Raw genomic sequence first — 23,276 nt, forward strand, 5'->3', positions numbered from 1 at the left:
GCCTTCCTCTCCTACCCTTACGAGGTTGCATGATTCTTTTTAGTTCTGGAAATCCATACTTCAGAAGTCAGTCCTGTTAAAGTTATATTTTGTTTGGTACTGGGAGACTAGGAAGTTCTTCATGATTAAAAAAGAAGGTGAAGAATCTTTTAATACTTCTGTAGATATGAAGTTATTGTCGTAGTTATTAGCAATAGTGTTTTTTGAGGCAGGAGAAACAATTACGAATTATTATTGTACTATCTCCACATACTAATTAATACTGTGATTTCTTCCAGTTTGCCTGGCCAGAAGCAGAAATTAGAGATGTTAGATTAGATTAGCAGAGGTTAGAGAGGATTCTGTAGACAACTGGAAAACCTTCTGTTATAATGAAAAGTAATTTAATTTGAATGAATGTTGTTTTGAGTACACTACACTTTTCTTGGGGGAGATTTGTATGTTAGATGTGTTCTTTTTTAAACAAAAAAAATTTAAGTACTTGGGTTGATTTTACAGCACATAAGTATCAACTTTACCTTTTGAGTACAATTATTTATTGTAGTCTTTAAGCATTGCATATATGTGTGCTAGAACCCTTGGAAAATTAGTTAACACTGCTTTTAAGACAGAATTGTAAGGTGACCTTTATTAGATTTTTCTTATTACATCCTTGGCTTAAGAAATTCCAAAAATATTGTCATCTACAATGTTAGCGTGGTTCAATACTGTTGAACTAAATTATTTGAGAAAACTGCCTTGCATACCAGGAGGACCTGAAATTGGTTTTCAGGCTGCAACCTTTGAGTTATAATGGTTTTATGAACTGGGCAGTTTCATGTATTTGAGGTCAACATTTAAATTCTGGTTTTGGGGATAGTTAATGTGAGGTGACTTTCACAGAACCACAGAATGGGTAAGGTTGGAATGGACCACAGTGTGTTATCTGGTCCAGCCTCCCTGCTCTACTAGGGTCATTATAGACCACATGGCATGGAACTACATCTAGACTGTTAAATTCTAGTCATCTTGTTCTATATCATGGTTTAGTGAAGAAACTGAATTCATGGAATGAAGTAAAAATGTTAATGTAATCTATGTTATAGCAAAATAAGGATAAGCATAATAAAATGTTGGAATTTACTTTTGTGCTGCTTGAAGATTAAAAACTGGTATAGTTTTCCATGTCATCTTGCCTAATGTTACATTTCCGGCATTTTTCTTTGTAAATCAGAACTTAATGAATTGCTCCAGTGTTCAATTTAATGTGAATGCATTTTTGTGTAATGGAATAGTGAAAAGATAGCTATGTTTATTTCTTGTTGTGTTGTGTAAATTGTAACTTGGTCTCCCCAGTTGAAGTTTGTTGTGTGGTGGTTTTTTGTTTTTTTTTTTTCTGTAGTTAGAGGTACATTATGTTGAAATCTCACAGAACATCTTGTTTCTGTGTATCCACACATGCCAGTAAGCAAATCGTGGTGCCTTTCCCAAGCCTTGTATGAACAGGACTGGGGTAAGGGCTCTGGTTTTTTTACATCACACATTGGGTGCCTGAACTGGGTTCTAAAAGTAAATTCAGTGCTTCTCAGGCACTTCTACTTGAGGTAACTGCAACACTTTTTTTACTTCAACATAAGATCTTTTTTAGTATTTTTAAATTTCCAGGTAAACTTAAGTTTGTTTCTGCTGAGGTTACCTAGCATAAATACTTCATGACCTCTCAGGATGCAGATAACTGATTTATATATGCTCTATGAGCAAAGTCTTCAGAAAGCAAATCCTATTTGTAGGCAGCATTTCTTTTTAAAACTTAACATATGATTTGCACCTTTCTTCAGTGAAAAAAAAAAGTCTTGGACTGTGCATTTAAAAATCCTGCTTCGATGCACAAATCAGCTATAGGAATGGTTTCAACCTTTTTTTTCCAAAATTTGGACACAATGCCTGCTCTCAGCCCTCAGAAATTGAATTTGTAATCCCAACCGGTTTACAAAACTGGTCTGTTTCCTTCACAGTTTTTAGCACTAGGAGGCACTGTAGGCAAAGAGCAAAGGTGTGCAATGCCAGCAGGAAAGTGAGAAGGCATGTGTAAGTGGTTTCACATTCACCTGTTTCTGTTTGCTAAATTTAGTGTTTACTTTTTTTTTTTTTCCTCTCTCCCTGTGAGATAGGATCAGGAGAAGTAAGCAGGCCCAAGCTTAAAGATAAACAAATAGATTTATTAACACACACAAAAGAAGAAAAATAAGGATCAAAAAATGAAACGTCCCAAAACACTTTTCCTCCCACCACTAAGTGCTAACTTTCCCACAAACAATGTAAAGAGGCAAAACTCAGAACTCCAGGTCAGTACCACCAATAAAATAGTCTTTCATTCAGTGTTTTGAGAGAGAGAAGTCTCTCCTGATTTGTACTGATAGCTTTGCACAAGAGAAACAGTCTGCTTGTGGCTTCCAACTCTCACAAAGCAGCCCACCCAGGAACTTCTTCAGTTGTGGACCTGCAGTTGTACCACGTAGCCTCTCCTGTGACTACATATAGGCATGGACTCACACATACAGGGGTGTCACCTTTTAAAGATGTACAGCTCTAAAGGCAAAGGATTCTTCATCTCAAGTAACAAAGAGATGTCTTCTCACTTCTTCACTGATGCAGAGGGCTTCTCATCTCTCTGTTCAAGCATCTCATCGGATCAAAACTACTTCACTATTTACTTAGTCCATCACAAACACCTTTGCTTTTCTCTGCAATTTAAATACTCTCATCATCTCCCCAAAATGCATATTTTTTCCACGGTTTAAAGGAATATTCTAGTATATTCATATTACAGTGTTACCACCACTCAGGAGATTTTTAGCCTAGGACCAACGCAACTTGTCATCTCTTCCTCACTTAGGATATAAGTTCTCTTTCACTGACCCTAGTATCTTCATACTGTCTCTTTAAATATCTTCCACTCTGACCTTTCCTCTCCCTCAACAGAGTTAGAGCTTTGAAAGCTTTCATCTGTGCTAGGAAAGAGTTAAATCTAGCCCAGGTCACCTGTCCCTCCTACTGCTGCTGCTTATGGTGTCAGATTTCAAGGCCACACCCATGAGGGGTTAGGGAGAGTGGAGAATCTAAGCCAAAAGATCTAAAAGGCCCTGGAAAACGGCAGTCAGGAATCTCAGCAGCCAGGATTGTGAATGCCTCCACCCCTGGTCTTATGGGGTGGCCCCAGCCCAGCCTCAGGGTTTGCTCCTGCAGGTGCCGGGGAGGGGTGAACATCTCCCCTGGTCAGCTCCAGTGGTCCAGTGGCAAAGACAGCTGCTGGGGCAGTCTTTAAGTTGGCAAGATGTTAGGAGCTGTGGCTTTCCTCCCCCCTGCTGTCAGCTGCCACTAGGCCTGGCCATGGCCTGGCCCTGCAAGCCCAGTGGGTCAGCGAGGCCTGCCCCGGCCTGCCTGGCTGCCACATGGCCAGTGTTACCTGTTCCACTGGCCCGAAGGAAAAGGAACTCCACAGCTTTCTGGAGCTGATTTTAAGCCTGTGTGACCGAGAGGTGTACACCTGTATTTAACTGGCCAATCTGGCCATCAATCTTAAAAGTCAATCACCAGTTGGTTTTTACTGTGTGCTAAACCAACACAGCATGGCAGGACACCTGATGTTACTCTGGGTGGGAGGGGAAAGTGAAGGTACTTTGGAGTGGCATAGGTAGTCAACTCCAGCACGTTTTATAAAAAATGGGTTTGCAAACCTTGCACTCCTTAAACTCTGCTCAGCCTCATTTTTTGTGATTTACATACTGTACAGGAAGGTTTTAATTTTGTCTGGCATTGTCACATGGATGGGGTTTTGCAAGACTCACCTGAGACTCTGTTGGTGTGCTTGTTTCTACTTCTGATTTGCCTAATGTGCCTTTGCGAAACTTCATTCAACTGATACTTGGTTGAAAAATCTTCCCTGAACAAAATTCTGCAGGCTGGAGAAGAATGAAGAGGCAGTGCCTTTACTCTCTGTATTTAGCGTAGGTATATTTAAATAAAAACATGGACTTTATTTCATGTTTTGATACATAGTAGAATTAAAATTTCTCACAGATTAAAAGTAACAATGATAATACAGACCATATTCTGTCTGCTTGATAGTTTAACCCTCTGCTGGTTTGAAACTTGGTTGTTCCAGCTACACTGGAATTAACTACTTTGAGTGAAAATACTCTGTTTCACTTAAGGGCTAAATGTGCCTGAGATGCATACAATTTAACTTTTAACTGTATTTCTGTGAAGGATTGCCGTACTGTCTTGGCTCTTTAACTATCAGCTTTTGTTTAGTTTTTGTATTAGCATCCTGCTTGTGATTATGGTGATGCAGCTTTTGTATTGCATGTTGCTCAGCAATTCCATATCAGTAGTCAATCCTAATGTGAACCTGGATCTTCTCTTTGGCTGATCTGTGGGCTACGGCAATATATTCTCTTACTTTTGCATAAGTAACCAGTTTCTCAAAAGAAAATAAGATGCATGATGCTCAGAACAAGAATCAGAAAATGTGTATGGAAAAGTGAAATAACTTAATGTTCTACTTGCAGGCTTTAGTTTCAAGCTGCACTTTACAAAGTCTATATGTGCTTTACAAAGTATATAGGCTACTGGGAGTAGCATCAAGGAAGTCATTACCATTCTCCAAACACCATTCTGCAGGCTGTATTCATAGTCAACTTGTGCCTGATGTGGCAAGAGGGGAGAACATGAGTCCTGCAGATTGCAGGTGGCAAATACCTTGATAGGGCTGTGAAGAACTGTGCAAAATAAGGAGCTATAAGCCTTGTGCATGCTTGTATTGAGTCATTGAAAACCGATATAATCACGGACAAAGACCCTCTAACTAATTAAAGTTAGAAAGTGGTATATGTTTATTCACCAGCAGGTGGCACGGGAGTCATCTCTGGAAGGCGTGGCCGCCCCAAACAAGGCTTTTTGCTCTCTATCTATTTTCCAAGATCCTACATAACAATACATATGCATAACTCCAGCACCTCCCATCCCCGCTCTGTATTAAAATGAGGCTATTAGTCCTTCACACGTGCACAGTTCTTCTCTTGAACTGGGTCGGTGGTCTCGAATTGGGTCAGTGGTCTCAAAGGATGAAGTCAGGAGAGTCTTCATCAGGTCTCTGTGACCCTCTGGCACGATCCAAGGTCCTCTGCTTCATGATTGATTGATACCAAGTCCAGGTGCTGGCCATTGTTCTTAGTGGTTTCAATCTGTTCTTATGACGGTTCACTTAGTCCACTTTTTCTATAAACGAGCTCATAATATAACAGTTAGCTCTAGCGTAGGCATCTAATAATCATTAACCTACCATTTACTAATTTAACTTACATCATGATCGATATAAATAGCTTGTAACCCTTAGCTGAAATCTTAATTCTTTAAAATCATGTTTCAGTATTACATTTTAGACTGTTTTCCTGCTTGAAACAATCTCTTGTGATCTTAATTTTTTGTAATAGTTTTAGCATTTAAGCAGAACCAGGTGTGGAAAAGTGGATACAGTGGTACTGCTTTGGCCAGAGTCAATAACAGCCCCATTTTGCCTTAAAAATTATTGTTGCTGTGAGTAGTCAGAAAAAGGCTTCCTCCAAAACCAGAAGAAAATTCTGTAAAAGTCAGAATTTGAGTGAATCCAGTTTTATGAAATTAAGTTACTTGAAAACATTTGCAGTACTGCCTCAGAAGTATGACTATGGTTAAAATCTTGAGGTTTTAATGTTATTAAAAGATGTGGAATGGAAAGTACTGCTCACTTCTCAAACACATGCCTGAATGTTATTAAAGAGAATTTCAAAAAAGCAAAGATTGCAATAACTGCTGTGAATGCCTACTAACTAATGATGAATCAAGAAAACTAGAGATGTGTGAGTATATTACGATTTTCTTTTGGGGATAGGATTTACTGGACAAAAGCTTAGCATACTGAATAACACATCAAAATTTTTTTTTCTGTTTCCTTGCAAAATAGAGTCCTATCAGTCCATAGTATAATAGAATAATATACTTTTAGGAGGTTGTGCTCTGATAAATTACAGACTTGATATTGGCACTGTGATTTTGAATTTTACAGAGGTGTTTTGTAATAATTCTGTTATGCAAAGCACTAACCATATAGCAGAGTGTTCTGAGACTGAATTTTTCTGATGTTGCAGGGGGTTTCCACATTCATGATCCGTTCAGGAAAAGAGATTTCCCTAATAATGATTGAACTCTAGTCTTGTGTAATTCTGTACAGATTCTGACATCAGTTGTAGTGGGTTTTAGGAGTACTGAATAAATAAACAAGCTCACAATACTGGAATCTTTTTTTAATATCTACGTTATCATCTTTGAAGTGAATAAAGCATGTTAGAATGCCTCTTAGCAAGAGATGAAGCTGTGGAATTAATTGCTTCTATTTTGTAAATTAAAATGTGTTTCAGTGGATTTGTGCATCCTGTGCAAGAGTAGATAAATTTCAACACTGCAGCTTGAGTGTTCTTTTGAAACAACTTATAGCTATTCAATTTTTCTGGGAACAAATCTTAAGTTTTAATTTTTTTTATTTTTACATTTTATTTGTGAAGTTAGAAGTGCCGAACAGTTTTCTTAACACTCAGCTACTACACTGTTAGAAGCATACATTAAATATAAATAATGAGGTAATGAAATTACCGAAGCCATCTCTGTGGACTCTGTGAAACAGTTAAAAGAAACGATTCTCTAGATTTTACAGTTTGGAGTTACTCTTAGGTATATAAGGTGGCAGGTATTATACATCAGTGTTCTATTCAGGAGATACTATTCATGACTGTTCTAGGTTACAATGTAAGATGTGCCCAAAGTTTGTATTCTGTCACCATCTGCATGAGCTGTTGAAACTAGGCTGGGCAGTGTTTCCCTTGCCCCCTCCCTCCAGACTATGTTCTCTTAATGGGCCATCAATGCCTTGCCACATGACTCATAGGTAACTCCCTCCGGGAGCTATCTCTGTTTGATGGGCAATCAAGGACTATTGCAAGATTCATAGAACGATATCAACCCATTGTGAGATGCTCTGCCCAGGGGGAGGAGCCAGGCAATCCCACTTGGATATAAACTGGGATTTGGGACAGCACAGGTAGCCTTACCCACTGGATTCCCAGAGGACAAGAGCTGCCAGACCTTTCTATGTGATCACTGGTTCAACAAGACCACTTCATCTGGACAGCTACCACTGCCACAGAGTATCAGGTTGTATTCTGACTTTGTCAGTGATCTTTTGTACTATTGCGTTTATTTTATTTTACTTTTTTTCCTCCTATTAAATTGTTTTTTCTGACTTAGAGTCTCTCACTGGTTTTGCTTTCAAGTCAGCACATATTTTTGGTGCCCAATATGTGGCACGAGGTACTGAGAAAAGTCAGAATTACAATTCTGTATTGAGGAAAAAACCCCACCTGTTTGCTATGATGCTCAACATGCTTACATATGTCTTATACCTAGCTCTCTACATTTTTCCGCACATGGGGCAGTATCTGCTGGTCTTAATGCTCGTGTGTAGACCAGGGTATGGTATCAAAATTACTTTTGGTCTATTATGTCTATTGTATGTTAACGTCCAAAGCAATGAGCATCATTCAGAATATATACTCAATTTTGTTTGCTTGCCCTGGTCCAGGATGCTACATCTGAGGCCTCAACAATTGCACCCAGCTCCTCTGGGGTGGGTAAAAAATAATTTTTTCCAGCCTTTCAAGCCCGGCACAGCAGTTTTTGAAAATATTGAGTTGTCTTTGGGTGCCAAGGACAGCATAATATTGTTGCTAGTTCTGCTTTGTCTTCTCTGCATGGCCTGCATCATGCTTAGAAACCAAACGCTACATGGTGTGGTGCAGCATCTTATTAAGGAAGAGGGAAAAAGAAACAAATGCAAAGCAACAGCGTCTGTGTCTACACAAACTGTCACAGAAGAAACAGGAACTGCATCTACACAGACTGTCACAGGGGAGAAAGGAACCAAAAGCAAAGCACCAGCGTCTACATCTACACAGACTCACAGAGGAGAAAGGAACCAAAAGCAAGGCAATGATGTCTGTGTCTATGCAGGCTGTCACAGAAGAGAAAGAAACCAAAGGTGCCATCAGCATCTCCACACAAACTGTCACTGAAGCAGAACAGCCTAAACCGGTAGCAGTTGCCCCCGTTCCGAAAAAGAAATCAAAGAGCAAATCAGTCCGCATAGTGACTGACGAGGATGTGGCAGGACCTTCACACCCAGCAGAAGAGACAGAGCCAGAGATCATCACTCTCTCTCTATCCCTGGGTGAACTGCGTGACCTGCAGAGGGAATTCACCCACCAGGCAAAGGAGTCCATCCTGACCTGGCTGCTCCACATCTGGGACGCTGCAGCCAGTGACACTATTCTGGATGGAAGTGAAGCCAGGCAGCAGGGATTGCTGTCCTGGGATGTGGTCATTGACCAGGGGATCAGGAGAACCCAGGAAATTCTCAGCCTCTGGTGGTGACTGCTAACAAGTGTGGGTGGTGACTGCTAACAAGTGTGAGGGACCTTTGTAAAGAAGACCTCCAGGTGCACGAAGGAAAATGGAGCACAATGGAACAAGGTGCCTGAGGGAATTGGCTGTGCTGGAGATCATTTTTTCAGAAGACGAGAGATTTCCTAAAAGCCCAGATGATGTCCAGTGCACATCACAGATGTGGTTGAGATTCGCACAGCTTAGACCAGAGATGTACTCCTGTTAGCTGGCAACACTACAATGGAGGGAAGGCAAACACGAGGTGGGTGTCTTGGTCAGTAAACTAAGAATTTATGAAGACATTGTCACCGCCCCATTTTGTACCCATGTCTCATCCGTGGAAACAAGGCTGGCTGAGCAAGTCCACAGCTTGATTGAAGAGGGTCATCAGAAACAGAAAAAGGAACTTAAGGAAGAAATTTACCACATCTCAGCAGAGCTAACACGAGTCTCTGCCATTAGGAGCAGGTTATCTGCCAGCCAGGGAGAGAGGATACACTCCATGAGGTAACCTCTGGTCTTTTCTTCGGGAGCACAGAAAAGACATGAGGAAGTGGGATAGGAAACTCACCTCCTCCTTAGCAACCCAGGTATGTGAACTGAAAAGAGAGACATCTACCACAAGAAGCTCATCTAGAGTCAATACTGCTCCAGTCTCTTGGGGACAGAACTCCAGATGGTATAGGAAGGATGATATGACTGATCCTCTTGAAGGGACCTCAGGAACATATTTACAGGAAGAGAGCAACATGTACCATGACCAGGAATAGGGGGGCCCTGCCTCTAGCCCAGTAGAGGAAAGGGACAATCAGATCTATTGGACTGCATGGATCTGATGGCCTGGCACATCTGACCCACAAAAATACACAGCTTTGGTTGACACTGGTGCCCAGTGTACCCTGATGCCACTGAGGCATGTAGGAACAGAATCCATTTCTATTTCTGGGGTGACAGGAGGGTCCCAGCAGCTGACTGTATTGGAGGCCGAAGTGAGTTTAACTGGGAACAGGTGGTAAAAACACCCCATCATGATTGGCCCAGAGGCCCCATGCATCCTCAGCATAAACTATCTCAGAAATGGATATTTCAGTGACCCAAAAGGATATTGTTGGGCTTTTGGGACAGCTGCTGTGGAGACAGAAGACATCATACAACTGAATACCTTGCCTGGTCTCTCAGACAATCCCTCTGCCATGGGACTGCTGAGAGACGAAGAACAAGTACCAATTGCCACAGCAACAGTAAACTGTCAGCAATACCGCACAGACAGAGACTATGCGATTCCTATCCATGAGATGATTCGTAAACTGGAGAGCCAAGGGGTGGTCAGCAAGGCTCGTTCACCTTTCAACAGCCTGATATAGCCAGTGCATAAGTCCAGTGGAGAATGGAGACTGACGGTGGATTACCGTGCTCTGAATGAACTCACGCCACCATTAAGTGCTGCCCTGGTAGACATGTTGGAGCTTCGGTATGAGCTGGAGTCCAAGGCAGCAAAGTGGTATGCAATCATCGATATTGCCAATGCCTTCTTCTCCATTCCTTTCGCAGCAGACTGCAGGGCCCAGCTTGCCTTCACCTGGAGGGGCGTGTAGTACACCTGGAACCGACTGCTCCAGGGGTGGAAGCACAGTCCCACCATCTGCCATGGACTGATCCAGACTGCACTGGAAAAGGATGAGGCTCTCAAAGATCTGCAGTACATAGATTGACATCATTGTATGGGCGAACATAGCAGGGGAAGTTTTCGAGAAAGAAGATTATCCAGATTCTGCTAAAAGCTGGTTTTGCCATTAAGCGAAGTAAGGTTAAGGGACCAGCTCAAGAAATCCAATTTCTAGGAGTCAAGTGGCAAGATGGACATCGCCAGATCCCCACAGAGGTAATCAACAAGATCACCGCCATGTCCCCACCTACCAACAAGAAGAAAACATAAGCTTTCCTAGGTGCCAGAGGCTTTTAGAGAATGCACATTCCCGAGTACAGCCAGATTGTGAGACCTCTCTACCTGGTCACCCACAGGAAGAACAAATTCCACTGGGGCCCTGAACAGCAACAAGCCTTTGCCCAGATCAAGCAGGAGATCGCTCACGTGGTAGCCCTTGGCCCAGTCAGGACGAGACCAGATGTGAAGAACATGCTGTACTCTGCAGCTGGGACCCATGTTCTGTCTTGGAGCCTTTGGCAGAAGGTGCCTGGGGAGATTCGGGGCCAACCACTGGGATTCTGGAGCCGAAGTTACAGAGGGTCTGAAGCTAACTACACTCCCACAGAGATGGAAATCTTGGCCACCTATGAAAGAGTTCAAGCTGCCTCAGAGGTAATGAGCACTGAAATACAGCAGCTTTTGGCACCCTGACTACCGGTGCTGGGGTGGATGTTTAAAGGAAAGGTTTCCTCTACCCATCATGCCACCGACACCACATGGAGCAAATGGATTGCCTTCATCACTCAGCACACCCGTATTGGAAAGCTGAATCTGTGGGAAGACAGAGAGAGATAGTGCTAAAGCCAATCTTGCCCCCACATACATTGCAGCTGTGTTAATTATCAAAGAATGGGAACAGCCTTGCCCTCACAGCTATGGCTGTGATAAAAGAGTGAATTAGTTGGGAGAGGAGTCAGTTGGAGTCTGCTGGTTGTGCTGTGAGGAGGAAGGGACAGAAGGTCATGCGAGGGCAGAAAGGGTAAGATGCTGTACAAGGGACAGACAGGGTAAGGTGGCTGTGCTAGGGACAGGAAGCAGTGAGCTGAAACTGCAGAGGATAGAGAGAAAGAGCCAGAGCTGTGTGGGGTTGCTCATGGACTGCAATGTAGAAAGGCTATGAAAGACTTTAGATAAAGAGGTACTGATACTTGAGGCCCCCAGAAGTTTTGAAAGGAGAGCTCTTGAGTGCCGTGGCCATCTCGACTACGACAGTGACAAATGGTGACCCCAGCATGATTCAACAGCCTGAACAACATGATACAACAGTCTGAATGACATAACACAATAGTCTGAATGGCATACCCGCTCTGGATTGATATGGGGTCCTAGTGACTGGCAATGCTGACCCACTGGGAGGAGAGTGGGGGGGGGGGGGGTGGTGTTGGTAGAGCTGAGAGTGGAAGCCACTGTGAGATCTGGACCTGATTTTCTCCTTTCAAGACACCTGGAAGCAGGTGAGCGACCAATGAGTAATAATGGGACATAACTTATCTAAGGAGTGTTGTGACCTCCTCGACAGTGACATATGGTGACACCGGACGTGATTTGCAATTGGGCTGCAGGGTGAGGTGCAGTGGAGATGGAGCCCAGCGAAGCTGAGAGCAGCAGGTGAAGCTGCCAGTCCAGACTTGATTTTGACACCTGGAGTACAGGTGAGGCCACTCGGATCATAATGATAAGGACTCAAGTATCAGGAGAAGAAAAGATTGTTCAGCTATGAAGGAGAAATAAGGGATTTTGAATGCTTGTAAGTTGTACAGGTTATAAACAGTTTGGAGACCATGAAAGTCTGTAGAAAAAAGATTTGCAGAGGACAAAGGGAAGAATAAATTCAGGATAAATGAGGCTGTTTTGCTAGCTGCTGGAATTTCTCCTCAATAACCTTGGATGTGGCCACTGAGAGGACCCTGAGGTTTGAGGTCTGCAGGAAGGATCCGAAATTGCAACAACAAAAGAAACTGAGAACCATTGCAAGAGAGAAGTGAGACAGTTTGTGGAAGATAGAGAATATCATGCTGTCTTGGTTTGAAAGACAGGTATCTGCTAGGGAGGGGTGGGGCATCTCTAGGAATGGGGAATTCCAATCCCTTCCCTCCAAGTTATTATAATTTAGAACATTAAAGAGGCTTTTCAGGCAAAACTATGGGGAAAGGAATAACAGTTCTTTAGTAGTAAGTATAACAAGGCAAACAACCAACAAGTACAGCATTAATAATAAACAGAACCAGGAAACTCGAGGGGCTTTGTTTCACAAAGCCCAAGGCAGTCTGATCCCTTGGGACTCCGAGAGCACCAAACTGGAACAGTGGAAGCTCCGGGGCTGGTGGCTGGAACAGCGGGGTGTCCTCAGTAGGCAGGGGGGAATGTCCTGGCAGGCCAGGGGGGACTCCCAGCAAAGTGAGCAGTGCTGAAGAAGCCATGACGGCTGGACAGGGCTGGCTCCGCTCCAGCAGGGCAGGCTAAGGGGGCTCCGAATTCCTGGGCACACGAACAGGTGATGGATGATGGTAGAATTCCTAGGACCGGACTTTCTGATAACAGTGGACTCCTCCCGCAGCAAGCAGCAGCCTGACTGTCCTCTCTGATGCTGAGAGCAGGAAGAGGATGCTCAGCTCCCCCAGCACTGTCCTTTTCACTCCCCCAAACTTATGTGATCTTCCCCCTCCCTCGGCCACTTCTTTTGTGTGGGTCAAGCACCCTCTAAGCATCAGTATTCAGTCTCTTAGCAACTTAGGGGGAAAAATTCTATAGGGGGAAAAAAAAAAGGCAAAACCAAACCTAACCCCCAACATTATCCACCCTGATTTTTTTTCCCATACCAACCTATTATATTAAATTTGAACCTTTAAATAATATACAGATATACATGCAGGTGTGGATACAGACACAGTCACAGTGTTCACCCTAAAACAAGGTCCCCTTGAGGTCTCTCCATCCTTTTGCATCACCCACCCTGTGCAACTAGGTCCCTGAGTGAAAACAACTCCACAAGTGGGATTGTCTTTGCTGGAGGTGGAATTAATCTGAACAGTTTTTCCCAGTATACCTCTCATGTGTACCACTGAAACCTTATCTTCATCTCTTGTTCTCAGGGGCTCAGACTGAGCAGGGCCTGCTTGGTTGGTGGAACCTCTAGTGTTCACTAACCAGGTGGCCTTTGCTAAATTAATCTCCCAGTTCTTGAAAGTCCCCCTACCCATTGCCTTCAAGGTGGTTTTAAGCAGGCCATTGCACTGTTCAACTTTCCCAGCTGCTGGCGCATGATAAGGAATATGGTACACCCACTCAATGCCATGTTCTCTAGGCCAGGTGTTTATAAAGCTATTCTTGAAATTAGTCCCATTGTCAGACTCAGTCCTCTCAGGGGTGCCATGTCTCCACAGGATTTGTTTTTCAAGGCCCAGGATGGTGTTCCGGGCAGTAGCGTGAGGCACAAGGTAGGTCTCCAACCATCCAGTGGTGGCTGCCACCATGGTCAGCACTTAGCGCTTGCCTTGGTGGGTTTGGGGAAAGGTAATGTAGTCAATCTGCCAGGTTTTCCCATACTTATACTTGGACCACCGCCTGCCATACCACAGGGGCTTCATCCGTTTGGCCTGCTTGATTGCAGCATGCGTTTCACAGCCATGGATAACCTGAGAAATACTGTCCATGGTTAGATCCACCCCTCGGTCTCGTGCCCACTTATAGGTGGCATCTCTGCCCTGATGACCTGAGACATCAGGGGCCCATTGAGCTAGGAACAACTCTCCCTTGTGTTGCCAGTCTAAGTCTATCTTTGACACCTCTACCCTTGCAGCCTGATCTACCTGCTCATTGTTTCGGTGCTCCTCATTAGCCCGACTCTTGGGGACATGGGCATCTACATGGCTGATTTTCACAGGTAGCTTCTCTACCCGACTAGCCATGTCTTTCCATTCATCGGCAGCCCAGATTGGTTTTCCCCTACTCTGCCAGTTGGCCGTTTTCCACCTTTCCAGCCAACCCCACAGAGCATCGGCTACCATTCCACAAATCAGTGAAGAGGTAGAGCTTTGGCCACTTCTCTTTTTCAGCAATGTCCAGAGCCAGTTCAACAGCTTTGAGTTCAGCAAATTGACTCGATCCACCTTCTCCTTCAGTGGCTTGAGCACCCTGTGGTGTGGAGCTCCATACAGCTGCTTTCCACTTCTGATTCATCCCTACGATGTGGCAGGAACCGTCAGTGAAAAGAGCGTAGCGTGTTTCTTCTGCTGGCTGTTGGTTGTACGGTGGAGCTTCTTCAGCATGTGTCACTTGCTCCTGTTCCTCTTCATCCCTGACACCAAAGTTTTCCTCTTCTGTACAGCTTGTAATTATCTCCAAAATCCCAGCGCAATTCGGGTTTCCAGTATGGGCGCACTGAGTGATGAGGGCAATCCATTTGCTCCATGTGGTGTCGGTGGCGTGATGGGTAGAGGAAACCTTTCCTTTAAACATCCACCCCAGCACCAGTAGTTGGGGTGCCAGGAGGACTTGTGCTTCTGTGCCAATTACCTCCGAGGCAGCTTGAACTCTTTCATAGGTGGCCAAGATTTCCATCTCTGTGGGAGTGTAGTTAGCTTCAGACCCTCTGTAACTTCGGCTCCAGAATCCCAGTGGTTGGCCCCGAGTCTCCCCAGGCACCTTCTGCCAAAGGCTCCAGATCAGGCCATTGTTCCTGGCTGCAGAGAGAGCACGTTCTTCACATCTGGTCCTGTCCTGACTGGGCCAAGGGCTACCACATGAGCGATCTCCTGCTTGATCTGGGCAAAGGCTTGTTGCTGTTCAGGGCCCCAGTGGAAATCATTCTTCTTGCGGGTAACCAGGTAGAGAGGTCTCACAATCTGGCTGTACTCAGGAATGTGCATTCTTCAGAAACCTATGGTACCTAGGAAAGCTTATGTTTCCTTCTTGCTGGTTGGTGGAGACATCGCAGTGATCTTATCGATGACCTCTGTGGGGATCAGGGGATGTCCATCTTGCCAGTTGAATCCCAGGAACTGGATCTCTAGGGCAGGTCCCTTGACTTTGCTCTTGATGGCAAAACCGGCTTCCTGGAGAATTTGGATGATCTTCTCTCCTTTCTCAAACACTTCCATTGCCATGTTCCCCCATACAATGGTCTCATCAATGTACTGTAGATGTTCCAGAGCCTTACAGTTTTCCAGTGCAGTCTGGATCAGTCCATGGCAGATGGTGGGGCTGTGTTTCCACCCCTGGGGCAGTCGGTTCCAGGTGTACTGCATGCCCCTCCAGGTGGAAGCAAACTAAGGCCTGCATTCTGCAGCCAGAGGAATGGAGAAAAATGCATTAGCAATGTCAATTGTGGCATACCATTTTGCTGCCTTGGACTCCAGCTCGTAGTGGGGTTCCAGCATGTCTGGCACAGCAGTGCTCAATGGTGGAGTCACTTCGTTCAAGGCACGATAGTCCACAGTCAATCTCCATTCTCCGTCAGACTTGTGCACAGGCCAAATGAGGCTGTTGAAGGGTGAGTGGGTTTTGCTGACCATCCCTTGGGTCTCCAGCTCACGGATCATCTTGTGGATGGGGATCATGGCATCTTGATTTGTCCGATACTGCTGGTGGTGCACTGTCGAGGTGGCAACTGGAACTCGTTGCTCTTCTGCCTTTAAGAGTCCTACTGCACATGGGTTCTCCGACTGTCCTGGCAAGGTATTCAATTTCTTAATGCCCTCTGCCTCCACAGCAGCTATGCCAAAAGCCCACCTGAGTTTCTTGGGGTTTTTGTAATAGCCATTCCGGAGGAAGTCTATGCGGAGAATACATGGGGCCTTTGGGCTGGTCACAATCAGATGTTTCTGCCACTCTTTCCTGGTCGGGTTCACCTCAGCTTCCAACAGAGTCAATTGCTGTGATCCCCCCGTCACCCCAGCAATGGAAATAGGTTCTGTTCCCACACGTTCCGATGGCATCAGGCTACACTGTGAACCAGTATCAACCAAAGCTTCATATTTCTGTGGCTCTGATGTGCCAGGCCATCGGATCCACAGTCCAAAAGACTCGGTTTTCCTGTACCTCTTCCTGGCTAGAGTAAGGGCCCCCCTAGCACTGGTCGTTATTCCCTTCCTGTGCATACATGGTAGAGGTTCCTTCACGGGGATCTGACATATCATCCTCACTTCTATAATACCTGGCAGCCTCGTCATGGGATGCTGAGGCTACCTTCATCTTAATGGAAACCCCTCGGTTAGTGTTTCTCTCCTTGAGCTCATGCACCCGTGCTGCCAGGGCAGAAGTTGGTTTCTCATCCCACCTTTCCATGTCTTCCCCATGGTCACGCAGATAGAACCACAGGTCAGCTTGTGGGGTGTACCCTCTCTCTGTAGCTGGGAGTCATTGAGTTCTGACTCTGGGGCCTATAACTTGCACTGGTGCCACATGGGAACTGTTCTTCCTCATCTCCTGAGTCATTGAAAACAGATACAGTCACGGACAAAGACCCTCTAACTAATTAAAGTTAGAAAGTGGTATGTTTATTCACCGGCAGGCAGCACGGGAGTCACCTCCGAAAGGCGTGGCCGTGCCAAACAAGGCTCTTCACTCTCTATTTATTCTCCAAGATCTTATATACAACACATATGCATAACCCCAGCACCTCCCATCCCCGCTCTGTATTAAAATGAGGCTATTAGTCCTTCACGCGTGCACAGTTCTTCTCTTGAATTGGGTTGGTGGTCTTGAATTGGGTCAGTGGTCTCAAAGGATGAAGTGAGGAGAGTCTTCATCAGGTCTCTGTGACCCTCTGGCATGATCCAAGGTCCCCTGCTTCGTGATTGATTGGTATGAAGTCCAGGTGCTGGCCATTGTTCTTAGTGGTTTCAATCTGTTCTTACGACGGTTCACTTAGTCCACTTTTTCTATAAACAAGCTCATAATATAACAGTTAGCTCTAGCTTGGGCATCTAATAATCATTAACCTACCATTTACTAATTTAACTTACATTTTGATCAATACAAATTGCTTCTAACCTTTAGCTAAAATCTTAACTCTAAAATCATGATTCACTCCCTCATCTCCCTCATCTCTCTCATCTCCTCTCTGAGTTCCTTAACCGTGGCAGAGACCTGACCCTGCATTGGACCACTGATCATACTCTCGTAATTTCTGAGCTTGTTGGCTATGGAACCCACTGCCTCTCGGTTGTTATTGGCATTAATGGTTGCAATGAATATGGCATATTGAGATGGTCTTAGAGGTGCCAGATTCCACAGCATTTGCCCTGTGTACCTGACTTTGTCAGGGTCATTATTATGCTGTCCACCCCTTCCAAAGAGTACCTCCAATATGGCCACTTCTCTCAGCCTTTGGATCCGATCCTGAAGGGTTTTCTAGCACATTCTATGGTGGTGCTCTTGCATTCTGTCTGTGGACAAACCTCTCCCTTACACTCATTAAAAGCTGCTCCCAGAGAGAAAGGAGCCCTGGCTCCCTTACGAATACCTGATTCACACCTGAGTCCTGGGTCAAGGGTCCCAAATTCCTTGCCTCACTGCTATCTAGTTGCACGCCTATACCTATAAGGTCCCAGACCCAAAGTAACCAGGCTGTATAAGCCTCATGTCCCCGCCGTGCAAGATCTTTTTGCAGATTATGGAGACTTTCATATGTCAGGGACTCAATGATGAACTCAACCTCTGACTCCCCTGCGGGTTGTGAGGGCCCTCCTTTCTTATCCTTGTTGCCTGGGTGCTCTGATTTCACCTTATACTTCTTTGTTTCCACAGGGGCAACTGCTGCTGGCTGGGACTGCCCCTGTAGTTCAGCTGGAACCTGGACAGTTGTAACATCTGTGGGTTCCACTGCTGCACCATCAGGCTCTCCCTCTCCAGGGCAGCGGGATGGTTTCCCACCCACTGGGGCTAAGGAGGCTACTACAGGGAAAATGCGCTCCTTCAGCATCTTGCCCATCTCCTTCACCAGAACCCACACCCAGTTCGGGTGGTTCATTTCTGAGGTGGGCTGCGGGGCAGGGTCAGGTGATCGGCCGGCATCCCTATTGTGTGGGGCAGTGTCTGGCCCCTTGGCAATATTCCCAGTCTCTGGGGCAGCATCAGGCTCCATTACAGTATTCCCAGTCTCTGGGGCAGCTGTTTGTGCAGTGATCCAAGTCAATCTCACCTTATCTCTGAAAGCTAAGTAGGCTAGGATTATCAGCAACACTTGGTTAGTATCTAGAGGAAATTGAAACCCTTCAAAAGCTCGTAGAGTAGGCACAAAGAACTGGTTGAAGGACTAGGAAAAAACTTCACCTACTGTCATTTCCTCACAGAATGTACCATTTTTAAAGTAACCGCAAAAACATGCACTTAGTGTGTGATAGCCATGTATCCATGTGTCTGCCTCCCAGAGGAAGTTAAAAGATCCATGAATTCCTCACCTTATCAACCCTTAAAGCAAACTTGATAACAGCCACAGTAGCCTTAGTTATAGGGCCCATGTTTAGATAAGGGCCTGCAAACGGAAGAAATACAGCTACAAACGTGCCATCTGAACCAGGGTAAGTTAGACCACATGATGCTACTTAATGAGGTTTTCTATATCCAGTACACAAGAAATTAGGTCACTCAAGAATTGTTATTCCTTTTTCTCTCAATGCCGCAACGTTAGATGCCACAGTCTGTCTTGGTTTGAAAGATGGGTATCTGCTAGGGAGGGACGAGACCTCTCTAGGAGTAGGGAATTCCAATCCCTTCCCTCCAAATTATTATAATTTAGAAGATTAAGAGGCTTTTCAGTCAGAGCTATGGAGAAAGGAATAACAGTTCTTTACCAGTAAGTATAACAAGGCAAACAACCAACAACAAGTACAGCATTAGTAATAAACAGAACCAGGAACCTTGAGGGGCTTTGTTTCACAAAGCCCGAGGCAGTCTGATCCCTTGGGACTCCGAGAGGACCAAACTGGAACAGTGGAGGCTCCGGGGCTGGTGGCTGGAACGGCAGGGTATCCCCAGCAGGCAGGGGGAATGTCCCAGCAGGCAGAGGGTTGTCCTGGCAAGTAGGGGGGTCTCCCAGCAAAGTGAGCAGTGCTGAAGAAGCCATGACGGCTGGACAGGGCTGACCCAACGCCAGTAGGGCAGGCTAAGGGGCTCTGAATTCCTGGGCACACGAGCAGATGATGGATGATGGTAGAATTCCTAGGACCAGACTTTCTGATAACAGTGGACTCCTCCCGCAGCAAGCCTTACCGTCCTCTCCAATGCCGAGAGCAGGACGAGGATGCTCAGCTCCCCCAGCACTGTCCTTTTCCCTCCCCCAAACTTATGTGATCTTCCCCCTCCCTCGGCCACTTCTTTTGTGTGGGTCAAGCACCCTCTAAGCATCAGTATTCAGTCTCTTAGCAACTTACGGGGGAAAAATTCTATAGGGGGAAAAAAAAAAACCCCAAAAACCAAATCCAACAACAACAACAAAAACCACAAAAAACCAAAACCAAACCTAACTCCCAACACATGCAGAGCAATAGAGCTGAAGAAAGAACAAGAAAAATAATGAAACCAGCAGATACAGAAAAAATTGGAGACAGAGCGATTCTATTACTCAGTACAATGTGTTTATTTACTTGTTGTTTATTGTTAGTATAGTAAAACATGTGTTGTATTTAAACATTTATATAACTGTTAGTCCTAAGAAAAATATCAAAATATGTTTATAATGTCAATTTACCTAATCATGTTTTTCTAGAAATATGACTTATAATTAAACTTTATAATTAAATGAGAATGGGGGGAATTGTGGGAAGACAGAGATCGTGCTAAAGGCAATCTTGTCCCCCCCATACATTGCAGCTGTGTTAATTATCAAAGAATGGGAACAGCTTTGCCCTCACAGCTGTGAGTGTGATAAAAGAATGAATTAGCTGGGAGAGGAGTCAGTTGGAGTCTACTGGTTTTTCTGTGAAGAGGAAGGGACAGGAGGTCATGTGAGGGACAGAAAGGGTAAGACATCATACAAGGGACAGACTAGGTAAGGCGGCTGTGGCAGAGACAGGAAGCAGTGAGCTGGAAATGCAGAAGCAAGGCAGAAGAAGGAGAGAAAAGGCCAGAGCTGTGTGGAACTACTAAAGGGACTGCAACATAGAAAAGGTTTGAAAAACTTTTAGATAACATGGGACTTATGCTTGAGGCCCCCAGAAGTTTTTAGAGGAGCACTCTCTGAGTGCTGTGGCCATCTCAGTGATGACAACACAAATTGCCCTGGGATTCTGGAAATTATAGCAAACTGGCCTGAAGGTGAGACTTTTGGATTATCTTCTGAAGAGGAAGAGGAACAAGTGACATGTGCCAAGGAAGCCCCACCATATAATGAGCTACTGGAGACTGAAAGACAGTATGCCCCTCTTCACTAATGGTTCCTGCCGAGTTGTAAGCACTAACTGGAAATGGAAAGCTACAGTATGGAGCCCCACACAATGAGTTGCACAAGCTACAGAGGGACAAGGTGGATCAAGTCAGGTTGCTAAGCTTAAAGCCATCCAGCTGGCTCTGGATATTGCCGAACGAGAGAAGTGGCCGAGGCTCTGTCTCTACACCGACTCATGGATAGTAGTTAATGCTCTGTGGGATGGCTGAATTGCTGGAAAAAGGCAACTGGGAGCGCAGAGGGAAACCCGCTGAGATTTGGCAGGACATTGCCGTCCGAGTAGTAGAGAGGCTGACTGTGAAGGTTTGACACGTGGATACACACGTACCCAAGAGTCAGGCTAATGAAGAGCATCACAACAACGAGCAGGTGGACAAAGCTGCCAAGGTGAAAGTATCACAGCTGGATCTAGACTGGCAGCAGAAGGGAGAAGTATTCCTACCCCGTTGGGCCCATGATGCCTCTGGTCATCAGGGGACAGATGCAACATACCAATGGGCCCATGACTGAGGGGTGGACCTTACTATGGGCAACATCTCACAGGTCATCCACAACTGTGAGACCTGCGCTGCAATCAAACAGGTCAAATGGGTGAAGCCTCTGTGGTACGGTGGACGATGGTTGAAGTACAGGTATGGGGAAGCCTGGCAGATTGACTACATCACCCTTCCCCAAACCCGCCACGGCAAGTGCTATGTGCTGACCATGTTGGAAGACACCCCTGGATGGTTGGAGACCTACCCTGTGCCTCACGCTACTGCTCGGAATACCATCTTGGGCTTAGAAAAGCAGGTCCTGTGGAGACATGGCACCCCTGAGAGAATCGAGTCAGACAACGGGACCCATTTCAAGAACGGCCTTGTAAAACACCTGGGCTAGAGAACATGGCACTGAATGGATATATCACATCCCTTATCATGCGCCAGCTGCTGGGAAAGTTGAACGGTGCAATGGACTACGTAAGAGTACCCTGAAGGTGTTTGGTAGGTGGACCTTCAAAAATTGGGATGTGAACTTGGCAAAGGCCACCTGGATGGTCAACACTTGCGGGTCGATCAGTCGAGCTGGTCCTGCCTGGTCTGAACCCTTCCACACAGTGGATGGAGATAAAGTCCCTGTGGTCCATATAGAATGTGTTTTAAGAAAGACTGTTTGGATCCCACCTCAGGCAAAGGCAGACCCTTGTAAAACAATCCCAAGGATTGTAAAACAGTCTTTGGGATTGTTTTTACTTAAGGACCGGTTCCACTTGGTGGGTAATACAGAAAGATGGGGAAACCCGTTGTGTAACACAAGGAGACCTAATTTTAAGTGAGAACTGTGTGCAAGGTTTCATTCTGTATGTGTGTATGTATAAGCATGTGTATATCTATCTATTTAACTGTAAGATGATATAGATGGTAATAAGGGGTGGATTATGTCCTAGGTTACAATGTAAGATGTGCCCAAAGTATGTATTCTATCACCATCTTCATGAGCTGTTGAAACTAGGTTGGATAGTGTTTATCTTGCCCCCCCCCCATGTTCTGTTAATGACCCATCAATGCCCTGCTGCATGACTCATAGGTTGTTGTAATGCATTAATTGGGTTTATATTGTGTTTCATCGGATTTGTAATCTGTATCACGTGGTTTGTCCTTGCTCAACTGTAAACCAACTCTATTCTCCTCCTACTTTATCCCTGATTGGGTAGTAGCTTGTCCCTGCCTCTGGGCCCTGCCCCCTGGGGAAAAAGCCCCAGCACGGGCGGGGCCTCGCTCTCTCTGGCACAGGTGAGCCACCGGGAAAGATCTCCAGCCAGGCTGGGCAGGACTCGAGAATAAAGCTGTTATATCCCATCCGGTGAAAGAGAGCAGACTCTTTTCCTTTTGCCATCGGCAGTCATCTAGTCTCATAAAGAAATACCACAATAGGTAACTCCCTGCGGGAACTATCTCTGTTTGATGGGCAATCAAGGACCCATTGCAAGATTCATAGAATGTTATCAGCCCATTGTGAGATGCTCTGCCCAGTGGTAGAAGCCAGGCATTCCTACCTGGATATAAACTGGGATTTGGGACAGCACAGGTAGCATTACCTACTGGATTCCCAGAGGACAAGAGCTACCAGACCTTTCTATGTGATCACTGCTTCAACAAGACCACTTCATCTGGACAGCTACCACTGCCACAGAGTATCAGGTTGTATTTTGACTCTGTCAGTGATCTTTTGTACTATTGCGTTTATTTTATTTTACCTTTTTTCCTCCTATTAAATTGTTTTTTCTGACTTAGTCTCTTGCTGGTTTTGATTTCAAGTCAGCACAATGACCCACTAATAACTCACTTACATAGTAGTCATTCTTGCTTTGTTTCTGTCTTGTTGTTTTAGTGTGAATTTCTTTTCTTTGTGCTGCTTTTCTTTTCCACTTCTTCAAAGTTTACTCAGCAGGTATAGGGAGGAATGTTATAGTTCATTCATTAATATGGTTTATGCATGTTACAGTGGTTTTAGACAAACAGAAGCTACAGGGTGTATTGGAAGAAATTCACATCTATTTGTCAGTTCTCTTTCCTTTATAGAAGATGAACATGTGAATTCTGAATGAATTTCTAAGTTCATTCTTCTCTTTTTGTGAAATTCTTCTACCAAAATATATCAAAATTTCCCAATTATATACTTTGATTT

General features: G+C 44.9%; 1 protein-coding gene across 1 annotated transcript in view; it reads left to right on the forward strand.

The window, feature by feature from the left end:
• The window catches only part of LOC120760051 (golgin subfamily A member 4), a 104,302-nt gene that overhangs the window by 48,285 nt on the left and 32,741 nt on the right, over window positions 1-23,276 (forward strand).

Source organism: Hirundo rustica, chromosome 1, assembly GCF_015227805.2.
Source record: "Hirundo rustica isolate bHirRus1 chromosome 1, bHirRus1.pri.v3, whole genome shotgun sequence".
Classification (NCBI taxonomy): Eukaryota; Metazoa; Chordata; class Aves; order Passeriformes; family Hirundinidae; genus Hirundo; species Hirundo rustica.